At 47.2% G+C, this 21486-nt stretch overlaps 1 pseudogene; it reads left to right on the plus strand.

Moving 5' to 3' along the window:
• LOC138247071 (lipase maturation factor 2 pseudogene) overlaps positions 1–15621 on the plus strand; it is a 45723-nt pseudogene extending 30102 nt beyond the window's left edge.
• Positions 15622–21486: the final 5865 nt, after the last annotated feature.

The following is a 21486-nucleotide window of genomic DNA, read 5'->3' on the forward strand; positions in this document are numbered from 1 at the left end:
GGAGACGTCCCAGGGAGGGAGGAGGGAGACGAGGAGGAGGGGGACACAGTGGAGGCAGTGGCTGTTGGTATGTCTGCATGTGGATGTTGCTTGTGTGAATGCTTGTGTGATGTGTGGTGCTTATGTCTGGATGAGCTTCCCTTGGGTTTTGAGGTGTGTGCAGGCTGGTCTGATGGTGTGTCTGGGATAAGCAGAGGTACAGGGGATTGGGTCTGGGTGGAGGAAGTTGGAGGGGGGAGGCTAGAGACAGGGACAACTGCTGCCGTCAGTGCTGAGGCCAGAGCGTTGAACGATCGCTGATGGGCAGCCTGACCCGAATGAATGCCCTCCAGGTATGCATTACTCTGGTGCACCTCTCTTTGTACACCCTGGATGGCATTCAAAAGGGTAGACTGCCCAACAATGATGGTCCTTAGGAGGTCAATGACCTCCTCACTGAGGGCAGCAAGGGTGACAGGGGCAGGGCCTGAGGTGCCTGGGGTGAAGGAGATGCCCACCTTCCTGGGTGAGCGGGCAGGGGGCAAACGCTGAGGGGCTGCTGGGAGGGCGTGCTGGTGCGCTGGGGGGCGGCTGTACCTGTTGTTGCGGGGGGCACGGATGTTGCTGCCACCACAAGGGAGCTCCCTTCAGAGGACGAGTCACTGTCACTGACATCAGCACGAGTCCCCGCTGTGGAGCTCCCCTCGCCCTCCGTCTCACTGGTGAAATCCAAGTCAGTTGCATGGCCCGCCATGGCCATGTGAGATGCAGCTCCCTCGTGCTCCGATGCCACTTCTCCTCCGCCTGATGATGCTAATGCACACATGAACAGGAAGACCACAAAAAAGGGGGGGAGGAGAAATAAAGACATGTTGAGTGCATGGATTACCGCTACCGTTGGCGGACAAGACAGACACAGAAGCCCCCTGCACTACACCGTGCACTTGGGGTCCACTACGCAATCCGTGGGACATGGCCTACAAGCCTATGGACGACAACTGCACACATAGATGACACAGGGCCATGGATACCTGTACTTGGCACCCTACAGAGGTGGGGGGTGGGGGCACAGGGCATGCCTTATGGAGGGGCCTAGCCTACAGAAATCGCCCTGGCCTAGGGATACCCACAGCCCTCCTCCCCCACCCAGACACCTCCACTGCACGCAAAGTCAGCAGAATGTATTTGTACTCACCCCCTTGTGTCTGCTGTGATGTCCTCACGTGCCCATCCAAATCGGGGTAGGCCACCGCCAGGATCCGGGACATCAGGGGGGTCAAGGTACGACTGGCACCCCTCCTACGTTGGGAGGCCATCCCCAGCAGAGCCTCCGCCGTCTTCCTGCTCCCGCGTCGGATGTCCTCCCACCTCTTCCGGCAGTGGGTGCCCCGTCTGTTGTGGACCCCGAGGGTCCGGACGTCCTTGGCGATGGCACGCCAAATCGCGACTTTCTGGTGGGCGCTGACCTATGTGACATGTACAGGGAGAGAAAAATTGTCATCACCTATTGCATGCTCGATGGGAGTGGCCCCCAATCCCCACCCTTGCCATGTGGCACATGCTCTCATCTGTCGTTTGATGCATGCCTCAATCGCTCCCCTCCCCACCATCTTTCATCCACCCGACTCAACCCAGGCATTGCCCACTAAGCATGGTCCCAGTGTACTTACCTGTTGGTCTGGAGGACCGTAGAGTTGCGCATACTGGGGGAGGACCCCATCCACAAGTTTCTCCAACTCCTCCGCAGTGAAGGCAGGGGCCCTTTCTCCAGTCGCATGAGCCATTGTCTCTTCCAGACCGAGGTCACAGCAGCACTTGCAGTGTAGGTCCTCTCCTGTCGAAGATCAGGTATCGAGTGATTAAGCAGATAGAAAATGGCGGTCACGCCCGCAGCGGTGCGTACCGCGACCGCCGGCGCACATCGTCATTGGCTCCTGAAACCCATAGGGTTCTATGTTAACCAATGCGGCTTAGCGCCGCGGTCTTTGACCACCTACCGCCGCGGTGTGCCACGCCAGCGCATTGACCTCACATCCCACTGTCGCACTTCACAGGTCAGGCAGCCGCCATTTCAAGGGCCCACATGGCCTATTTACCAACTGCGTCACACATACCTAGGCCATGCACCAACACTCATACAAGCCATTCAATGCATTGGGAATCGTGCTATGTGCAAGCTGTGGTTACGTACCTGTGGGTTGCTTGTCTCTGTGCTCGCTGTTGTCCTTCATAGGCACCGTCCGCTGGGACATGCGAGGAGATGGAGGAATCTTCCCGTGTACAGACCGCTGGTGGACCTGTCGACAATGGAGGAACGACATATCATACTGACATACAGGCTTGACCGAGCCACTATACAGGAACTGTGTGCCCAGCTGGAGCCAGACCTGATGTCACCCATCCGCCAACCCACAGGGATCCCCCCTCTAGTGCAGGTGCTGTCAGTACTCCATTTATTAGCAAGTGGGTCATTTCAAACAACAGTGGCAATATCATCAGGGATGTCCCAGCCTATGTTTTCCAAGGTTTTGTCCAGAGTGTTGTCTGCCCTGCTGAAACACATGCGGAGCTACATCGTTTTCCCTGAGGTGGGGGATTTGCCTACAGTGAAGGGTGACTTCTATGCCCTTGGACATATCCCCAACATCATAGGTGCCATTGATGGGACACATGTTGCTTTGGTCCCCCCCAGCAGGAGTGAACAGGTGTACAGGAACCGGAAGAGTTATCATTCGATGAATGTACAGATGGTGTGTTTTGCTGACCAGTACATCTCCCATGTTAATGCCAAGTTCCCTGGGTCAGTGCATGACGCCTACATCCTGCGGAATAGCAGCATCCCGTATGTGATGGGTCAACTCCAGAGGCACCGGGTGTGGCTATTAGGGGACTCTGGTTACCCCAACCTGTCCTGGCTACTGACCCCAGTGAGGAATCCCAGGACAAGGGCAGAGGAACGGTACAATGAGGCCCATGGGTGGACTAGGAGGGTTATCGAGCGAACCTTTGGCCTCCTGAAGGCCAGGTTCAGGTGCCTCCATATGACAGGTGGATCCCTAATGTACTCACCAAAGAAGGTGTGCCAGATCATCGTGGCCTGCTGTATGCTTCACAACCTGGGTTTGCGCCGCCAGGTGCCTTTTCTGCAGGAGGATGGTCCAGATGGTGGTGTTGTAGCAGCTGTGGAGCCTGTGGAGAGTGAAGAGGAGGAAGCCGAAGAGGACGACATAGAGAACAGGAACACAGTAATACAGCAGTATTTTCAGTGACACACAGGTAAGAGTAGACACCGGCATATTACATTTACTTAATGACTCCTACCTCTCTACTGTCTGACTTTTTCCCCCAGTGTATGGTAACTGTGTTGTGACTTTTCCTTCCGTTTTCAGAGCTGTGGGCCCCACTGCGTGACATCTGCTTTGTTTCCCCATGGACTACAGCTGTGTGACAGCGGTTTGTTACCATCACAATGTGAATGAACATTTTGGCACGGTCATGTCTAATACATTTGTTCTAAATCACAGCCAGACTCCAGATTGTTTTGTGCAATAATTGTTTTTATTCAAGTGCTCTACATTGGATGGGTGGTTGCAAATCGGTGAGGGGTGATGGTGGAGGATTGTCCATGGCAGAGTCCAGACTATCAGTTTCACAGGTGCATTGTCCAAATGCCTGTGGGAAGTGGAGCAGGGGCAGTTTAAGGTTGGACAGGGTGACAATGTGGGACAGTGGGATGACAATCAGGGCGGTATCCTTTGCTGTCGGGGGTCTTGACATCTTACTCTGTCTTCTTCCTGGATCTCAGGGCCCGCTTGCGGGGTGGTTCTCCTTCTGCAGGGGGTGGGGTTCTGGTGGCCTGTTGGTCTTGTGTCGGGGCCTCCTGTCCACTAGCGCCGGCGGAGGTGGTAGGCAGTTCTTGGTGCATGCTAGTGTCAGGGGCCCTTTGAGGTGCCACAGTGTTCCGCAATGTTGTGACTACCTCATTCAGGGCCCCTACGATGGTACCCATGGCAGAACTGATGTTTCTTAGTTCCTCCCTGAACCCCATATACTGTTCCTCCTGCAGAAGCTGGATCTCCTGAAACCTAGCCAGGACCGTCGCCATCGTCTCCTGGGAGCGGTGGTATGCTCCCGTGATGGAGGAGAGGGCCTTGTGGAGAGTGGGTTCCCTGGGCCTGTCCCCCCCCTGTCGCACAGCAGCCCTCCCAGTTCCCCTGTTTCCCTGGGCCTCTGTCCCCTGGACCATGTGCCCACTACCACTGCCCCCAGGTCCCTGTTGTTGTTGGGGTGGTGGGTTAGCCTGGGTTCCCTGTAGTGGTGGACACACCGCTGATTGACGTGTCCTGGGGACAGAGGTATGGGCCCGCTGGGTGGGTGCTGTGCTGGTGTTCCCAGAGGGGGGAAGGTCTACTGTGGCCTGTGGCTGTGTGAGAGGAACCGACTGTGCCGAGGTCCCCGATGGACCGGGCTGGTCATCTAGATCCAGGGAGACAGAGCTGCTGTCCTCACTGTGGGCCTCTTCTGGGGGTGGAGGGGACATTTGTGGACCCTCCTGCGCGTGACGTGGCGTTCGGGTCCTGCAGGGGTATAAAAGCATGGTTATTGCTTCTGTGTGTGTCATAGCGTGCAATGGGTGGGTGCCCGTGTACCCCAGTGCTGGCATTCATTTGTGGGGGCTGTTGTGACGGTGGTTGGGGGGGGGTTTGTATGTGTATATGCAGTGGGCATGCTTAGGTGATGGGTGTCCATGATTTGTGGACGCATGCAGGGCTAGGTGTTGGGATGGGTGGGTTGTGATGGTGAGAAAGTTGCAAGGAGTAGGATGTGATGGGGGTGAGGGTGAGGGTGAGGGTGGGGGTATGAGTTGGCATGCAGGTGGGGTGGGGGGGAGAAGTAGTTAAGATTTGCCGTACCAGAGTCCATTCCTCCACCTACTCCTGCGAGGCCCTCAGGATGCAGGATGTTCAAGACTTGCTCCTCCCATGTTGTAAATTCTGGGGGAGGAGGTGGGGGTCCGCCACCAGTCTTCTGCACCGCGCTGTTGTGCCTGGATACCATGGAACGCACCTTCCTCTGTAGGTCGTTCCACCTCTTCCGGATGTCGTCCCGATTTCTTGGGTGCTGTCCCACAGCGTTGACCCTGTCCACTATTCTGCTCCATGGCTCCATCTTCCTGGCAATGGTGGTGTGCTGCACCTGTGCCCCGAACAGCTGTGGCTCTACTCGTACAATTTCCTCCACCATTACCCTGAGTTCATCATCAGAGAACCTGGGGTGTCTTTGCAGTGCCATGGGGTGGTGTGGGTGATGTGTGGGGTGGATTGTGTGCTGCTAAGTGTGGTGATGTGTATTGCTGTGTTGTGTGAAGTGCGTGCAAATATTGCTGGGTGACAGTGAATTGGGCGTCTGGGTGCTCGGATGTCTTTTCTCGGTGCGTGTTCACGAATCTCCAGGAGTGGAGTTTTGTGGGTGATGTGGGTGTGTGTTTTATATTTAATTGGGTGTGTGGGAGTGGTGTGTGTATGTGTCTCAGGTGTGTGCATTTTGAATTGTCCAATGTGGTTGTATTTTGTAAGTGTGTGTGTATTTTGACCGCAGCGGTGTGTACCGCCAATGGAATACCGCGGTTGAAAGACCGCCGCGTGGATTCGTGTGTCGTGATAGTGTGGGTGTATTTCTCTTGGCGTGACGGTGGAGGTTTGGTCATCCCCAGTTTCCCGCTGGCCTTTCGTGTGGCGGACTTTTGTGTATGTCTGTATTTTGGCGGTTTGCCTGTTGTGGGTCAGAATGACCGTGGCGGTTTACCGCGGCCGCGGCGGTGTTATGGCCGTCTTCTGAACGGCGGTAAGCGCCTTTTATCGCTGAGGTTGGAATGACCACCTATGTGTTAATTGTTTGACTGTATAAATCGTGAGGACATCTTTTGGACATCTAATGATGTCAAACTCAATAGACAGCCTTAGAAGGGTCACATTACATGATTAAGAAAGAGGAACATCATGAGAAGTGGTATGCCATGTGATATGTGAATTTGTAGAGCACACTAAAACCCTCAAGAGTACCTCAGCACGGTGTAGATGTAGGAGCTGGGCCCTGGGCAGAAGAGGGAAGGGTAGTCGAAGAGACAGGTCTTCAGATTCTTGCGTAATTCAAGATGAGAGGTGGGAGGTAATTTCACGCTTTAAGAGTGATGAATGAGAAGGCTCGACCTCTGGTTCTATAGCTGTGCATGTGTGGGATGTGTGTAAGTAGGAGTCCAGCTGACAGGAGGTGCCTGGATGGTTTATGGAAGGAGATAGAGCTGATCAGGTAAGCTAGGCCTGTGTTGTGTAGTGCTTTGAACATGTGTTTGAGGAGCTTGAACTGTGTACACTTTTATATCCTGAACTACTGCCACTCCCTAAGAAGAGGTGTAATGTGGGTCCTGTATGGGAAGTTGGGGATGAGTCTATCCACTGCATTCTGATAGTTTGCAGTAATCTGGTGAGATGTTTGAAGAACATGGCATAGATAGAGGTTCCATACCCCAGTTTACTGGTGATGAGGGTGTGGTTGATGGTTTTTCTGGTGCTGCTAAGAAGCCATTTGAAAAGCTTCCACACTGACATCAGGGCAAGGAAGTAGACATTGGCCCGAGGAGACATGTTCAGCTTGTTGTCAATGATGATCCTGAGGTTTCTTGGCATGTGATCTCTAGAGTGGACACACAATCAGCTGGCCAATAGCTGGAGTCCAACTGGGAGGTGTGATTTGCAAAGATCACTACCTCTGTCTTGTTGGTGTTAAGTCTGAGACAGCTGGACTTCATCCAGGTGGCTACTTCAGACATAAGGGAGGTGAACTTCTTCCCCATGTTGAGTATTTTATTAGAAAGGAACAGTATGAGTTGCATTTCATCAGCATAGGAGAGGATCAAAATTTTGTGGGTGCATATAACGTAGGAGTTATGTAGGCATTGAGAAGACTGGTGCTGAGTGATTAAGTTCTCGGCTTCTGAGAAGTATGGACCTGGTATACTACCTGTGGACTTCTTTTCTAAAAAGAGTATATCCTGCGAAGGACAGTTCCTTAGATGCCAATCTTGTGTAGTCATCTAAGCAAGAACACAAAGAGAATAAGCTAAATTGATAGGCCACATATAGGATGGGCATTACAACAGACTTCCCTTTTAGTTCACTAACTTCAGTGAGGTCAGATAGGGAGGGCATATGTTGCTAAGTAGAAGACAACGTTTCCTAGTGGGTACAGCTGAAAACCATTCAACACGAGGAAGCAGTTTAAAATCTCAGCACATCTCCTTGTGGCAAAAAATGGAGCATGGCCTGTGTCTTTGGTGAAGGGCTCTTGGGCAAGGTTTGCTTTATGTAAAACTGATGTATAGGTGTTTTATCTATTAGTCTATAATCAGTGAATGACCACTGAAAGGGGTGTGGTAGATTGATGTACTGAAATGAGCTAGACACAAGTGACAAGATGGTTGATGGTGTTAGGGCTGATGGTATGCTCAAGTGGCTTAAGGAAAGAGTGATCTGGTATGTATGGTGAGATGTATTAAGTGATGCTGTTGACCATGTCTGTGCAGTATTGAGTCATGTGCCTAGTTGTGAAGGCAAGTAGTGTTCTAAATGTGGAGTTTGTATGATATGCTGTCGATTGTATGTCATTGAATATTTTGGTAGTGGAGGAAGAAAACGCAGAGCAGGGACCAGAGATGAATTGGCTGGTATGTTTTATTTGGAGTTTGAGTTTTAGTGGTGGTGTGCTGTTGAGTTAGTGGTGGTTGGGAGCTGATGTGGACAGTGTGTAGGAGAGGAGAGGCATGAGAAAGCAAGAGAAGTAGAGGAATCTACACTAGAGAGTATATTAGCCAAATATAGAAGTATTGTATTTTTATGTGTGGTAAGATATTAGAAAATGGTATGTTGTAGGGCGTACTGTTGTGTGGGAAGTTGGTTGTGGGAAAACTGAGCTGATTGCAGGAGCCACCTCACTTTTGGCCCCCATTTCACTTATATTGGTGTTTTCCTGACTCTGATGGTGCTCTGGGCACTGCTAAACAGCCCCAGGACCTGGTCTCTGGGTATAATGGTATATGCAAATAAGGCTAATTATAATTGGCTGTACCAACCCACCTATAAGTTCCTAGTGTATGGTAGGGCATGTAGGTTTAGGGGCCTCAGCATAGGTAGTATACTCATAGGTGCAGTGCTGCGGTGTCCAGTGTCATTTTAAAGGCAGGCCTGCTTGCGGGTTGCTTATAAGTTAAAGTTAACCCCAAATTCAACTTTGTAATGAAAAGCACTTCCAAAGTCATAAGCTGCCTTATTTTCACATACAAATCACCCAAAAGGTATGCCTTAAGTGCTCCCGGGGTTGGGTGCAGTGTAACTAAGTGCAGGGGCTTTATAAAAAATGTTTTATAAGCCCTGGTGAGGAAAAAGTAGCCACATTTGTTTTTCCCCATTGTAGGGAATAAGCTCCATAGGCTAACATGGAGAGACTTTATTTTAAAATAATAAAGCCTTACTTTACATAGGAAGGAGCTAAATATAGCAAGTTTTGTATTATATTAAAAGTTATAATAAATCCATAACTTGCCACAGTTGAATTTAATATAGCTTGAACAGGGGAAGAGTTTTAGAAGTCTTGCTAAAAGTACCCAACTTCAGCCCTGTAGTGCCCTCCCCTGATTTGTCAGCCTCTGGCAGCCTTGACGAGGTGTTAAGTGGCTTTAGCTGAAATAAAGGGAGCATATGGTGGGAGGAGATCTGCCTCAGCAAATAGTAGAACGGGATGGGTGGAGAGCAGCCAAACTGGACTTCAAAGGAGAAAAAGACATTTGAGACAGCAACTGGACTTCCCCCATTTCCTGCAGGTCCAAACTACCAGGTGCCCCCTGATCAAATTAAGAGAGAGCTGGGAAGGAGTGTGTTAAGGGAAACTGAGCCACATCAGTGGGTGGACTCAGTCAGGTTTAAACTCTAAGATTGAAGTTTTACCATCTTGGATTTTGGAGGAATGTTGCTCCCTCTGATTGATTTTTGCCACACTTCCCAGACAAGAATCACTCAGAGGGTGGTGGCTTGCACGTGATTGGACAGGAGCACCCTCCTGCTTTCCATCCCTGGAGCACGGATAAATATGACAAAGTGGCCCCATACTTCAGATCCCTGCTGGAAAAAGATACGAAGGAGAAGGACTGCCCTGCTGGACCCCTGGCCTGCACCTTGACCCTCCACGCAGAAGGACTGCACCTTGATCCTGCACGCAGAAGGACTGCACCAGCTACACACTTTGGTTTTCATCAAGAAAAGGACTTTGCATTACTTCTACAACTCCAAGAAGGGACTCCCTATAAGTCACAGGTAGAAAAGATCCCTACATCAAGTCCTGCAAAAATTGCCTAGCTGACCAGTGACCAGTGGTCATTTAAGGATTTGGACCAGGTGAATTCTGGGTCCTAACCCCAAGGAGCAACTCAGAGCTTCTGGAACCTTGGGGTGAGGTGTCGACACTTGAAGGGCCTTAAAAGTACTTCTGGAAGAATATCCAGACGTTTGTGGAAGTTTGGAGCAACTTTGGAGACAAGCCAGCCAACGTTGACCGCAGCCCGGCCTGACTTGCATGTTCATCCCGCTGAAAAGATCCAGAGCCGCAGACATCCAGGATTTGACTATAGGCTCATGGAAAGGGAATCCGACGACGTTGCATCAAAATCGCCTTGCTGGCGAGGATCATCCGACGTCGGGGAAGAAAAGCTCAAAAAAAGTTTCTAAGACCAAAGGGAAACGTTTGACCGAGGCCTCCCGCGTAGTGTATCCAAGGAGGGCACCATCGTGGTCGGCTTCAACTTTCGACTTGGTCCCAGATGAAGGATTTCATCCCAAAAAACTTTCCAAGTCCAAACGAGTACAGATTGACCAAGGCCTCCCACAACGTGCATTCGAAGAGAGCTCCAGCGGGGTCAGCCTCAACTTGTGACTTCGTCCTGGTTGGAGAGAAATCTTCAAGAAATTTTCCAATTGTGAAGGTAAAACTTTCACCAAGGCCTCCCGCTCATTGTAGCCGAGTAGGGCTCCATTGTGGTTGCCCGCAACTTTTGAGTCGGGTGCAACCAGATGTCCAGAGTGGTGCTAGAAAACATTTAGGGGCTGATATAAGAGCCCGTAGCGCCATCCTAGGGACACATTAGCGTCATTTATTTTACTCAACTGTGGCGTTAGATGGCCAAAAATACTGCGCTTAATTTACAAAGTGATGTAATGCATGCATTGTGCCATTTTTTTTAACCCTTTGAGCAACAGTATGCCTGCCAAAGGCATAATGTATTCAAAGGGGTGTTCCCCATTATGGGGTGCAAAAAAATGGTGCAAAGAAAGAGATTTCCTTGTGCCATTTTTTGGGTACGTTTAACGCCTGCTCAGAGCAGGTGTTAAAAGGGGGCATGCCATTGAATACAATTGGCCCCTATGTACTCTGCAGGAGTAGTGGCAATATTTTGGTGCTACTCCTTCAGAGTACATCAATAATGTCAGGAAATTTGACACTATTGCCCCCTACCCTGTGCCATGGTGCGCCGTATTTTAAATACAGTGCATACATGGGGGCAGTAGGGGGGCACTATGGGGCACAAGGAAAGCGGAGGTGCACTGGGTGCAGCACCACATTCCTTAAAACAGGCCCCTAATCTTTAGAAAAAACAAAGCTCCAGTTCCCTTTATTGGATTTTTGTGATTTTGTTGTCATTTTAATGATAAAAAAATAATCTATGTTTATAATTGGTGTCAGATTTGTATTGTGTTTTGTGTTTTACTTACTTACTGTTTTGTTGATATTAAAAGATTTGCACACCTGTCTCCAAAGTTAAGCCTAACTGCTCATTGCCAAGCTACCAAGGGTTGAGACAGGATTAATTTATTGAGACCTTGACTGGACCTAGTAGGGGTTTTTGGACTATTGCTAAGTGCATGTCCTTACCTGCCATTACCAATAATCCACTGTTCAACATTGGCAAGTTGCGGAAGATTGCCAGGAGCCATGTTTAGGTAGTTGTTGGTGCGGGACTGGGGAGTTTGGGGGGCAGGGTACAAGAGGGTACAAGTTGAGTGAAAGCAGAAAAGAGTGAAGAAGTGAGAGGAAGGTGGACCTTGGTATCAGGGTATCATTAGATGTACGAGGGGATGAGAAGAACTGGCATGGGGGGGGCAAAGTAACCTGCGGAGTGACATGAGGGTGGTGTAATAAAGTGGGTACGATGTCTGAGATGCTGCTGTCACGTAGGTTCACATTATCCTAATGAGATTACTGGATTTGGGTGGCAGATTCACCTGAATTGTGAGTACTGAGTACAATTCCACACCATGTGACACCTGTCGGCCTAAGCCAGGTTTTCCAGCTAACTAGCAGTGCCTCATCTCCTCTAAGAGCGGGGATGATTGTGGCAGCCGGGAGCATGACTGAGAGGACTCCTCAGGGGAATCGTGGTTGATCAGATATCATCCCTTTCTCTCAGTTACATTAGTCTCTCACAGGCAAAGACAAATAAAAGCAGAGTATAGTTCAATAAGGTTTATTAAAGTAACTGTATCTTAGATAAAATGGCATGTATTGCAATAACTAAGATGATCAAACACAAAAAAAACAAAATTGTGACAAGGAGAGTGAAACACAAAAACAGTCCCACCATACTGTCATTAGGAATAATGTATCTATATTTCCTACCTAGGCTATGTTAGAGCACAGCGTGATAAGCCCTAATCCGCCCTCCATGTTTCCCCCCTGGGAAGACATCACCCCCGTACCTGAGCAAGGAAGCCTGTTGTCTAGAAAGACACTGTCCCTATGTAGGCCGGGGATTCACAGATTAAGCAAGCAGCTGTAGAAAAGCCATTCAGCAATCAGCATGCAGTTGTGGTCATCTGGCTGGAATCTCCCTCTTACATGTATGGGACAGAGAAGTGTTTTTATAATAAAACAACTGATATTCTAAGAAAGGGTCCCCACGTAAGGATATGTATGTTTCTGTGAATGTCCGAGACACAGCGTACTATTTTTGCCAGCAACCCTATCTGACTGCAGCCTTGAGGAAAGCACAAAGTTAAATGAATGCAGTGCTAAGAACGTGATGCTTTCCTCGGCGAAAGAACAACTAGATAGAGAAAATAAAACAATACCGCAAATGTGGCTAACGCTAGAAAAATAAAGCAATGCTGAATAAAATAAAACTGGGCTAAAGTGCACAACGGCCGGCGTAGTTTGCTAAAATACCGTGTATAAAACATGTCTGAAATAGCCATACAACAATGTAATGTATCCACATTCTTAGGAAAGAAAGAGTGGAGTACCAATTATTTTCAGGTATGCAAAGAATTCAGATGTGCGGGATTAGATGCGCAAAAGAGCTGGGAAGTGTGTTAGGGGCAAATTTGAGGGATGCAGCTAATAAGAAGGCTAATAAGGACATTGGATGAAAAAGTATAAAGAGGCGACGAAGTGGTAAGGAGAAAGTGGTGGGCATAGTAGGAGGTGGAAAAAGTGAGGTTATCTGTTATGTGCCGCTATCAAATACAGTGAATGTGTATGTGGCTCAGGAGTTTTGCCAGAATAATGAAAGATTAGAAGGTTATGGAGGCAACCAAGGGAAATGGTAGTAATGGGTGGCAATAGCAAAAAAGTGAAGGAGAATAAAAAAAATGCAGCAAGAGAAAAAGGCCAGAAAACAGAGTAGATAAATTAAGAAATAGGGTGACTGGAGGATGTAAGACAGCAATGGAGAATGTAAGCAAGGGGAAAAGAGAGAAGAGGGTTAAGGATTTGGCAGTGTTGAGGAAAGAAAGAAACGAGCAGAAAATGGTGGAGGAGAATTTGTGAGAGCTAATAAAAGAAAGAAAGGTAGCTGCAATAGGAAGTCATAGAAGACATAAGAAAAGAATCATGAAAAGGAATGAGATATAAGTAAGAGAGCAGAAGGAGAAGGTGAGAGGAAGGAAATGGGAAAAGGAAGACGAGGAAAGAAAATACCAAAAGCAAGAAAGGAAAGAAAACTAAGAGAAAATGAGGGAGAGCAAATTAGAGAGAAGAGATGAAAAAGAAATGGGAGAGGAGGAAGACATAGAGAAAAGTGGACAGCAGAATGAAAGAGGTGGGAGAAAAGGATGGGCTGAAAAGACAGGAGTCACATAAAGAATGCAAAAAAGAGGAGAGCAAACAGAAGGAGAAACGAGAACAATGTAGAGCGGTAAGAGTGGAGATTAACAAAATGTGAAGAGTGGTAATGGAAAAGGGGAATACTGCAAGAAGAGGAAGAGAGCAAACAATAGGAGAACAAAATAATATAAGGGGAACACAGCAGGGAAGAAAGGAAAGAGCTGAGTGGATGGTAAAGAGGACACAAAAAGCAGGAGAGGGTTTGAATACATGAGAGGAAAGAAAGAAAGAGGAAAAGGAGAGGAGAAAAAATGTATAACTGGGAGCAAGAGAAGGCACGAGTTATGGGAAGGTGGGAGGTAAGAAAACAAGAAATAGAGGTGAAAAAAGAAAAAGTAAAGTGGGAGAGAGGAGAGCAAGAAAGGGAAAAGGAAAAAGAACGGAGCTTGAAGAAAAAAGAGGCGAGGGGAACATAATGTCAAAACTAATGGCATGAAAGAGAAGAGAATAGAAAAAAGAAATAACAACATAACATGGAAAAAAGGACTAAGAGGTGAGGGAGCCACAAAGTTGAGGAAAGAGATGATCAGAGGATATGTGTACTCTTTTTGGGATATGCCTTTATAAGATGGACGCAAAAGATACTACCTTAGATGCAAGAAAAGGAATCTTGACATTGACAATTGTGTGACTTCAGGAGAGATTGCACCCCCTAGTGAATATTCTATTAAGAACTGATTCCCTCCATTACCAGGAGATACATTATTCCGAACTTCCTTTCCTAATCAAAGTATCTTTTTAGGGTTAAGATTGAGACTGTCGGGTTAGTGCTATCTTAACCCAACGGGACAGACTGGCCAAGGATGAAGCATGCCACAATTAAGTGAGTGAGGCCTTCCCGTCCATGAAGAACATATGTCCACCTAAGAGGTAACAGTCGGATGTTCGGAGACAGGGGAAGACCTACCTTAGGAATGAAGGGTGTGAATCAAAAACCTACCACTCCTATTGTGTGTAACTAGTCTTTTTGGGATGCCTAAGGCTTTGCAAATATTGATTTTGCATGCATTAACCCACTTACATTTCTGAATGAGGTAAGAACTTATAAGCAGCGCACTACCCATACCTTTCTGCAATTTGCAGATCAACCCAATGAACTCACAAGAATTAGAGCCGCTTAGTGCATGCTGCACAAAACTTTGCTTTGCAGTAGGTATGTTAATTCTATGTCTGTCATTCAGTGCTACTTACCGCATGTTCGCGGCTATACTCTTACCCCATAGACATTATTTCCTGTTATTGCTTTAACTACCCCCCACAACTCTGGCACACACACATAACCGTCATTCTTCTTTATCACAAGACTAACCTCTCCAACTACTTTACAGCTCTTAAACACATATTATGTGCTACGATTAATGTAATTTCCCGTGAGCCTTCTCCAACAATCAACAATAGATTTTAATATATATTTATGACACAGAATAAGGACTCGCGCTCCTTCGCTTCAGTAACACCAGCAATTTACTCACCATGTAGTAAACCCTGCACTTTCAGTCTGCTCATTAGCTCACTGGCCAATAGGAAACACATGCCCAGCTATTTACTTATCCCAGGTCCCAGAGAAAGACATTGTCCAGTCAAGTGGACAAAGAACTTGCGTTCCTTGAATTGTCATAAGACATGACAAAAATGCGGTTTCCCTGGCGAATGTTTCAAGCCGTGCTACAAGGTATTTATTTACCTGTGTGCCATAAGGTCACTCCATGTGCAGGTCCATGAACGTTATGCCCTGGAAGGCATTCTACCAGCCAGAAACATGCTGAGGTACACAGGCGAGAGCACAGAGGTGCAGATGGGCAAATTTTAAATCATGGGTGCCAAGCTGCTGGAGCCCCTGAGGGAAAGGTTGGTGCTCCTGCTGCTGAGGGACTCTATCTGTTGCTGTACCAGGTTGGACAGGTGTTCCTGTACTTCCGGGGGGACAGCCTGCTGCTTGAGGCTAGCTTCCTTGCAGTCCTCATCTCCCCATTCTACCTGCAAAAGTGGCGGACCACCAATTACTGGCCACACAATAACATAACCTTTGGCTCTCACGCTGGCTTCTCCTTCAACTAATGTTTGCATCAGGGGGAAGTGAAGCTGTCCCACTTAGTGGGGGCTGAGAGCACTGACTTATCACAATGAGACAGAGTATACCAAAACACTAGCTGCATGGTACGCTCATCAGTTTCCTATGTAGTTCCAGAAATTCCCAGTTATTGCCATTTATGTAATTAAGATTACCATCCCACTGCTCTTCTTTGTTCCCGGTCACCACCTGAGGATCTTCTCCTTTTATTGCTAGGTTTTGCTTCAGCTCGAAATCATCATAACAGGAAAATACAACTGCTTTACTGTGCTAATCATTGTAATATGCTCTCACTTCTGGACGATGATTATGTAGGGTTCCGGTTGGGTTGCGGCAAGAAGAAAACCTCTAGCTCATCGACATGAACCATGCAGTCTCTCGTAAACACCTTGCTGCTATAGCTTATTCAGGTGGCAGCCACCTTGCTGCTCATGGTTTATTCAGTGGTGGCTGGTGAACTTTAAAAGTGGTGGGACGTAATCCTTGGCTCAAATTCCAAAGAGCTTTATCTTGAAGGGTTCTCTCACACTTTCTTGCACTAAGTTTACTGTCTCTCTCTGACTCACTCAGTCTCACTGGGTCTCACTGATTCACACAGTGTCACTCATTCTTCTCTGGCCCACTCTCTCTCACTCAGTCCTCTTCATTCTCACTCATTCTGAATTAGTCTCACTGTGACTCAGACACTGTACCACTCAGTCACACTCACTGTCATTCTCCCCGACTCAGTCACATTCATTCTCACATACTGGTCCTTACTGTCACTCATTCTCATTCATTGTGACTCATTCCTTCATTGACACTTTCTCGGTTCAACTCACACACATAGTCACACAGACATGCTCACAGTGCTGGGATTTCACCTGCTCTGAACTGTATCTCTAATGGCTGATGCATGCACCTTCTTGCACCCGTGTCAGCAATCAAACACTGTCACTAGCTGCCTCAGTTTGTTGCTGGACCCGAAGCGGGTCTGCATTTTATTTCTATTACTTCAAGAGTGAATATTTATTCACTCTTGATACAGTAACGATGGACCACAAATCAATGTAGTGTAGCTGTGAAGCACATAAAGCTGATCCCGGGACAGCTATTCATCAAACAATCAATCCACTCAATCATCCATCCTTTCAATTATCCATCCCCCTTTCATCCATCCATTCATCCATCCATTCAATTATCCATCCATCCTTTCGCTCATCCATCCACCCTTACACCCATCCATCCGCCCTTACACCCATCTATCCATCTAGCCATCCATCCATCCATCCAACCATGTATCCCTCCATTTACCCTTTCGCTCAGCCATCCATCCTTTTACTCACTCATCCATTTAGCTATCTATTCATCCATCCAACAATTCATCATTTCACTAATCCATCCATCCATCCTTTCATCCAGACATCCATGTACCTTGCCTTTCACTCACCCATCCATTGTTTTACTCCTCCATCTTTACACACATTCTTTCACTCATCCATCCTACCATTCATCCATCAATACTTTCACTCCAGCTATCAATCCATCCATCCACTCATCCATCTGTTTACTCTTATGCTCATTCATCCATCCACCCATCCATCCATCCATCCTTTCACGCATTCTACCATCCATCCATCCTTTTTCTCATCATCCATCAACCCATCCACTCTACCATTCACTCATGCACCCTCCCTGCCTGTCACTCTTCCATTCTTACTTCCATCCTTTCACTCACTCATTCATACATGCATCTATCCATCCACCATTTATTTCATCCATCCATCCACCCTTCCTTTCACTTACTCACCCTACCAAACAAAGCTGCAGACAGATGGTGCCCATCAAGAACCCAGCCCCACCTTCGCTGCTACAGGGAGGGAGGGGGCAGGGCGACAAAGCCCCTGATGCAGGCAGAACATTAACTGCACATTTACCTCCTAGTACACTAGTGCAACTGTTATCAGCAGCTGGTTACTTCCATTTCTTGGGCCTCTACAGCCAAGATAAGGAGCACTCTGTCATGCTCAGCTCCATATTTTTATTCAAAGTGAAACCGAATTCAGTACTAGACATGTGTTACTGTCAGGAGAACAAACACCTACACCCATCCGACAGCCTTCTTCTCTGTGCAGTCAACACATCGTTGCCTCTCACACCCTCGTTGTTCTCACCAGCTGGCATTTGTGCAGTAGGCATCTGCAAGGTTCACTGGAGTTCACCCAGGAGATTCAGCACACTGTCTCCGAGCAGTGATATATTTTCAGCTGCTCTGTGTTTATTTTCCTGTTCTTGCCTCTCCACGACGGAGGGTGGCAGGGCAATGGCCCTTTTGTCTATGAACACCAGTCGCCCCTGCATTTTGGGCTCCTCACCAGTCTTGACTTGACTAGCAGATGTGGTTTGCTGCTTTGGTGCACTAGTTATAGAGTCCCTGGTTCTCCAAGTTTGTCTACCGATTGCTGCAGGGGAGGAAAGATGTGATAACCCTGCTGCAGGTGGAGGAGTCCATGTATCCCTTCACATCCTGGCCTCCTACATACATCAGAACCCGGCTCTACCAATACAGGTTCACAGATGCTAACAAAAAAGGAGAGCTGCCTAGGCAGTGGTGAAGGTGGCAGCACGTGGAAGAATTCTATCCTACTGTGTTCCTGTGGGATGTAAATGTAATGCAATGCTAGTCAAACATGGCCTGATGGATAAATGGAGTCTGAATCAATTGGCTGTTTGCCCTTAAGGCTATACAAACTATGACTATAAGTACACAGCTGTGCTGGGGTCACTTCCCTTCACTGCGGTCACAATCAGCCTTCCAGGAGCGATTCTGAATCGGACACTTTCCAACAAGTAAAAAACTACCAAAGCAGCTCAACATTCCTATGGCACAGAACTTAGCACATGAAAAACCAAAAGCCATAAAAAAAGAAAATCCAAAGCAGAAACAAGAGGACAAACCAGAACCAAGGCAGACGCCTGCTGCCTAAGCTTCGGGAAACAAGTTAAATAATGTCAAGAGGAAGGAAGCAGAAAAAGTTAGTCTGTACATACCTTCGGCTCCTGCATTCAGGAACCACTGTTACTTGGGAATCAGTCACAGTCCACGCCTAATCATTTTTAGACAACATTTTTTTTTCATGCTCTAACATTTTCATTATGTTAAACATGAATGCCTTCTTTCTGCCTTTCATTTCCATTATCTCCATTGTGGCTATCTTCTGTCGGATATAGTGCTTTCATCTGATTGGTTTATATTGAGGTACTACCTGTGGAAAAACCTCTTCTGCAAGTGGTATACATGCGGCAGGCACATTGGCCCATATTTATGGAAGGTTAGTGTCGCCTTAGTGCCATTTATTTTGACACTCAAGTGGCGCTAACTTAACTCCATGTATTTTTTTTGGGGCGCTAGACCCGTCTAGCGTCAAAATATTGGAGTTAGCTCAATTTTAGGAAGCACCAACACACCTTGCTTTAATGAGTTGCAAGATAGGCGTTACCTTCATAAAAATGACGCTCGCACCCCCATATTTAACACCCACCGCTGAAATGACGCGTAAGTGGGAGGCCGACCCAAATAATGGCGGTAGGCTCACTTAGCGCTATTATTTAACGCCTGATCAGACCAGGCGTTAATGTGCAGGTAGGCCCATCTCCATGGGGAAACACCATGGAATGGGCACTAAGATGCCCACCCCAACCCCCAGCATCACCACCAACCACACTACAGGGACACTACAGGAGAAGGAAGCCCATCCCAGATAAGTTGCAGGTAAGTGTATGTGTATGTATGTGGTGTGCCATTTGGGGCCTCTTACATGGGGTCCCTGTATGGCACTGGGTATGTAGGGCCTGCCCAGGGGACACTGGTCCCCTGTGGTGGGCATTGGGCTAGTGGTTTGGCTGCTTGTGTGTAAAAAAATGATGCTAGGCTGACTACCGGCAGATATTTTGCTGCTAATCAGCCTAACGTCATTTTTGACCCACTAGCGCCATTTCCCTCGACGCCATCCCTCACTAGCTAGCATATTTGTTTGAGATGCTAGCCATTCCTTAGCACCATCGTGTGTCATTTTATAAATATGGTGCACGGATGGAGTTAGGGAATGGCATTAGCCCGCGTTAGGAAAAATGACGCACAACTGCGCTAGCACAACTGTGCGACATGTTTCATAAACATGAGCCATACTTCAGATAGTCATGGGCCCAATTTGGTCATTTCAACTTGCATTCCTTCTTCCCAAGTTCTCCATCAACATCTATCGATTAGGCCATTGTGTACTATGGGCCATATTTATACTTTTTTTGCGCCGCATTTGCGTCACTTTTTGACACAAAAGCGGCACAAACATACAAAATACAATTATATTTTGTACGTTTTTGTAAGTTTGTGCCGCTTTTGCATCAAAAAGTGACACAAATGCTGCGCAAAAAAAGTATAAATATGGGCCCATATCTGCCAGATCCAAATGATTTACCTTTTGACTCGTATTTAGACTTCCTTTGCATCATTGCTTGGTCACTTTTTACATATAGGTCTTATCACCTAGAGATGGATGCAATTTTCAGGGTGGAGGACAAATTCTTTTGCTATTGCCTGTATGTCAAATAATTCCATCATCTCTTTATATATGTTGAGTATAGCAAGTTAAAATAAATTCTGGGATATAATTGACTTTAACCAAGTTTTCAGTTGGTGGAAACGAGTGCAGTTTCTCCCAGCCTCAAAGGAGATAGTGTAATAACTAAGATAACCTGTTGATGCTTCTCAACCTATGTAAAAAACCTCTCTGTTGGAAGTTTTATTTTTCAAAGTATACCTACAGGTTCTGGCCCTGAAGAGTACAAAAACATACTTGATAATACATTTACCTGAGATGACGGTAGCAAAAAGTCAGTTTCTTGGCATTGCTAAATGGTGTCCTGTGTGTCTGTCTATGCCTATTGCCAAGCCTAAACATTCCTTTTTAATTCATATATGTAACCTCTAGGATAGGCCCTATACATCCCATAAGACAGGGTGCAGAGTATTTAAAAAGTTTGCCATTGTGCTTTTAAGTTTTGCATGTTCTGGCAGTGAAAAACTCTTAAATTCATTTTTCACTATTGAAAGGCCTGTCTCTCCCATAGGATAACCTTGGGTTACTGTATTAAATTAGTTAAGTGTTCATTTTCAATTAAGACAGGTAGGAAAGTTGAGTTCAGTGTATAAAGAATTATCATTTAAAACCCTCTGTGATGGTAAAGTTGGATTTTAAGTCACAATTCTGAAAATTACACTTTTAGAAAGTTGGCATTTTTCTTGTCGTAACCATTGGGTGCCTGCAGCTTGTGTCCTGTGTCACATGACTGGGTATAGTTGGCATTTGGCTTTTATATGCTACTTCCAGATAGTAAGACAAAGGGTGATAATGGGTTGGCAGGAAGGGAGAAGCGAGTTTTCACCTTGTCCACTTACATTTCAAGGGTGCTGCCTCGGCACACTCACAAAGAAGTGAGCACACTCAGGGGAAGGTAGAAAATTCCAAACCAGATGTGAAAGAAGTCCAGATGTTTCTCCTACTTCAAAGGCTGGAAGCAGGTTTAAAAATTGCACCCTCTGACGATCTCTTCTTTACTCCTCTGGACCTGTGGAAGACCATAGAAGTAATGCCTTGTACTCCAGGAGACTGCCTTGTTGCTTGAGGCCTGCATTACTTCTCAAAGGACTGCCCTGCTGCTTTAGGCCTTCCTTGTTGCACAAAGGGCTGTCCTGCTTCTACAAGATGACTGCCCTGCTGCTTGAGGCGTGCCTTGTTCTCCAGAAGACTGCCTTGTTGCGTGATGCATGCCTTGTTCTTCAGAGGACTGCCCTGCTTCTTGAGGTGCGCCTTGTTGCTTGAAAAAGTGAGGACCATCTCATTGAAACCAGGACTACCAGAGTGACTCTAAGGGTCACGGGGTTGACCTCCTGTTCCGAGCCACAGGGATACAAGCAGCTCAAGAGGCCTCCCTGCAACTGCCCAGTTGACCTGCTGCAACTGGCGCTGACTGAACCTGCAAATTGACCTGCCTGCCCCTCCAACCGGACCTGCCAGAGCTGATCTTAGCTAGAGAGAGTTCAAGATTTCCAAGGGGTGCTACCCTAGGTGCTGATCCCTGGGTGTTAGTTTAGCTCCTCTTGTGAAATTCTGAGGTTTTGAACTATGGGTCAGATTTATACTTATTGACGCAAAACTGCGCAAACACAGATTTGGTTCAAAAAGTTTAGC

This window comes from Pleurodeles waltl, chromosome 7 (genome assembly GCF_031143425.1).
Source record: "Pleurodeles waltl isolate 20211129_DDA chromosome 7, aPleWal1.hap1.20221129, whole genome shotgun sequence".
Taxonomy (NCBI): Eukaryota; Metazoa; Chordata; class Amphibia; order Caudata; family Salamandridae; genus Pleurodeles; species Pleurodeles waltl.